We start from the raw sequence: 4,058 nt of genomic DNA, 5'->3' as shown, positions 1-4,058 counted from the left end.
CCGACTGAATGCACCGAGGAGAGTGCGGTGCAGTCTGCAGCTGGCACTTCCAGGGAAAGAGCTGGTCGAGGGCGTCCTAGAAGAACATCTGCAGCTTCTACACCTGAAACACAGCAGCCTTCCCAGACGCATGATGCAGCCACAGGCGAGACACTGGGGCATAGTTCAAGAATAGGTTTGTGTAAGAATAAGCAAATGCACAAGGATGATAATTGATGGTGTATGTTTTTTTGCACCATTCTTTCTTGTGTAATAAATCTTTATTTTGTGTTTCAATATCTGTGCAGGTGTCTCATTTCCCTGTGGGCAATGATGTGTGAGAGGGCTCATTGGGTTGGCCATGGAGATGCACAGGTGAAGGGTGAAGTGCGCATGAACTCATCAGAAACGAGCAACAATGAGACGGTTTTGCACTTCCCTTGCAGGGTTTGGATGACGACGCTGCCTCCAGCTTGGCCAGCGACCCGCATCCTGGTCCTCCTCCTGCACCTCCTCCTCCTTCTGTGCATCGTGCTCCTGTGCCTCCTCCTCCTCCTGGTACTGGTACTGGTCCTCCTCCTCCTGGTCCTCCTCCTCAGCTGATACTGGTGCCTCGTCCTCCAATGGTTGTGCCCTCATGATTGCCAGGTTATGAAGCATGCATCAGACGACCACGAATAGGGAGACCCGCTCAGGCGAGTACTGGAAGAGTGATCCAGGCAACGGAACCTCTGTTTAAGGATTCTGATGCACTGCTCAATGAAGCAGCTGGTGGCTGAATGAGAGTCATTGCCGGCTTGCTGCACAGCAGTCCTGGGGTTGTGAAGGGGAGTCAGCAGCCAAGTGCACAGTGGGTAGCCCTTGTCTCCAAGGACCCAGCCGCAATCTTGGCTTGGTCCAACAAACACGTCTGGCGCTGGATGAAAGCAACGAGGCTGCTGCCAGGATACCAGGCATCAGCTGCCATGATTTTGTGGTGGGGTGTCACACACCAGCTGCACATTGAGGGAGTGGAATCCCTTGCAGTTTCTGAAGATCTCGGTATTGTTCTGTGTCGCCCTCATTGCGACGTGGGTGCAGTCAATGGCACCCTGAACCCTGGGGAAGCCCGCACACCTCACGAATCTGGTCTCCACACCAACTGTTTGTCCCTGCTCATCGGGAAGGATAACTAGTCCCTCCTTCTCTTATAGAGAGCATCTGTCACTTAATGATGGAGCTACGCGCGGTGAAATGTGAAATGTTCAAGATGTCTACTGTAGCAGCTTGGAATGATCAAGTCGCATAGAAATGGAGTGCTATGGTCACCTTGGATGCAACGGTCAGCACTGTCCTCAACTTTGTTCGAGGCTGGAGGTCTGACTGCAGGAGATTGCACAGGAATCGAAGTCTCCGGAGACACTGGTCATCCGTCAGGTCCATGTATGAGAACTGCTGTCTGTACACCCTTGGACGATAGGGCCTTCTCCCCGCCATGTCTATGTTCACGTCTTCCGATGGCAGCTGCCTCATTGCCTTCTCCTTCATGCTCTTGCTGCTCCTCACCCTCTGCAGCCTGCTGCTGGCAAGCATCTGCCTCCTGTGCACCCTGCCTTCTCTCCATTTCGCCCAATATCTGGAGTGGGAGGGTCAGTGCAGAATGCTGCTACATGCAACACGCTTTTAAAGGCTGCTGGTGGTCTTGAGCTAGCACTGTGTACCGACCCAAAAAACTGTCGTTGGCATCGACAGGCGGCTGGAAGACTTTTTGAATGAATTTACCTTCCGGGGCGGGTCCGATGCGGTGCGCGCTCGGATGACATCGTTAACGACGCATCTGCTGGAGCGGGGCGGATCTTCACAATGCAGCAAAAACCTTTGAGGGCAATGCCACGAACATCGGCCAGTCCGCCGTGAGTCCCCGGCCATTCCGCGCCGCCCCATAGCCGCTGCTTTCAGGTAGCAAGAGGCTTTATCGGAAGGGGCAATTTCGGCCCCACCCAACGTTAATAAGTGACCTGTTTTAAAATACCCATGTTCTGTCTCTTTCTACAATGAAGTAAGCTTCCTGTTGGTTACTGTGGCACCTCCCTGTACAATCTCTCAATGCTCAGCTCATGGATACTATTTAAAACTAGACTGAAATAAATGACCAGTAACCAGGGCATTTGCCATCTACATGGTCACCAGCTTGAAACTACCGTCAGTCGTAGGGAGAAAAGCCACTTTAAAATGAATCGCTATTTGAAGTTAACGAAAGGTTCATGTATATTGCTCCATAAAACAGAGCATTCTCTGACTTATTGTGAGTAACACAGGACATCCACTGGCAACCTATTAAAAATGGTGCACAGGATGCATTTCCTGTTTGCCTGTCACATTTCCTGTGTCACACTTTGGCTGTCACACCTTCTCATATGCAAAGTTCTCCCAGCCGATAGGATTAAATTTCATATTCATCAACCACCAACAGATCACAACTGCACAGGTGGAGAACGTGAGAATCAGCAAGTAACAAGCAGGAATGAAAAACACCAAAACACGAAGCTCCAAAAACTACAAATTAAGATGTGCAATCAGCAGTCGCTATGATAGGCCCAGGCAAACCAATTCACATCTGGTTTCTTCATCTAACATCAACAGGTTAAAATATACATTGAATCAAATACGTAAGATTTTCAACTTGTGTAAAACTGCTGTTGTGAGCTGACACCCAGTGTACAATCCGCCCAATCCTCATTGCACAAGACAAGGTTCTTTTTAAAAATTAGCCAATCTCCTGTGACGTTGTACATTGTAACCGTAATGTCTTTATGTTGTCCTTCTTGACTTGTCTGCAGACTTTGACATGATTTACCAATCCATCCTCCAAACCCTCTCCACCGTTGACCAGCTGGGTGGGACTGCATTCACCTGGTTTCAATCTTATCTATCTAACCGTTGCCAGAGAATAGTTTCTCTTCCTACTCCTGCATGTTAACTCTGGTTCCCCCCCCAAGAATCTATCCTTGGCCCCCTCCTATTTATCATCTATATTGGCAACGTAAACTTGAGGTCAACCAAAACTCAGCAGCCCGTGTCCTAACTCGCACCAAGTCCCACTCACCCATCACCCCTGTGCTCGCTGACCTACATTAGCTCCCAGTTTAGCAATGCCTCAATTTCAAACTTCTCATCCTTGTTTTCAAATCTCTCCATGGCCTCGCCCCTCCCTATCTCTGTAATCTCCTCCAGCCCCACAACCCCTCGAGATGTCTGCGCTCCTCTAATTCTCCCCTCCTGAGCATCCCGGATTATAATCGCTCCACCATTGGTGGCCGTGCCTTCTGTTGCCTGGCCCCAAGCTCTGGAACTCCCTGCCTAAACCTCTCCGCCTCTCTACCTCATTCCTCCTTCAAGATGCTCCTTAACAACAACAACTTGTATTTATATAGTGCCTTTAATGTAAAACGTCCCAAGGCGCTCCACAAGCTCGGTCAAAGAGGTAGGTTTTAGGGAGAGCCTAAAAGGTGTAAAGAGTAGAGAGGTCCCCCGCAACTTTCCTTATATCTCGGTTCTTTTCTGCTGTTGTCTTTTTTTGTCTGAACTTATTTTTTGTGCACATCAGCTCCCTGCAGAATCTATTCCCTCCTTCACCCTGTCTTGCACTCTTGCTCCTGTTCTGCCCCTCCTGAAAACATTGCAATCTGATGTGTTTATGTTGCACTCCTGCACAATTCCCAGCCAGGTTTGTCAGTGCTGTTAAATCCGTGCCACCATTGTTTCTCATTCCCTCAGTAAGCCCCACACTCCCAGCATTGACAGACTTTATCTTTTGGCCGTATTTAAAGCTGCTCCTTGCCCTTGTTTATCTGTCCAAGCTCACACTTCCTTTCAGGATTGTTGCTGCACACAACTCATTGATTTGATTTCCCGCTTCTATTCCTTCTCATGCTGTGATTGACCACAAATGGTTTGTTTGTATATTTGGGTCATCCGGTTCAAACTTCCCGCGCGCCCAACCGTCCCCGCCCCGCGCGGGGGCCCCGCCCACCGGCCCCGCCCCGCCCACCGGCCCCGCCCCGCCCCGCGCGGCGCTGGGGACCAATCAGAATGGCGAG

The sequence above is a fragment of the Pristiophorus japonicus genome, unplaced genomic scaffold (genome assembly GCF_044704955.1).
Source record: "Pristiophorus japonicus isolate sPriJap1 unplaced genomic scaffold, sPriJap1.hap1 HAP1_SCAFFOLD_755, whole genome shotgun sequence".
NCBI lineage: Eukaryota > Metazoa > Chordata > Chondrichthyes > Pristiophoridae > Pristiophorus > Pristiophorus japonicus.
The sequence above is the reverse complement of the archived record's forward strand: the minus strand, read 5'-3'. Positions refer to the sequence as shown.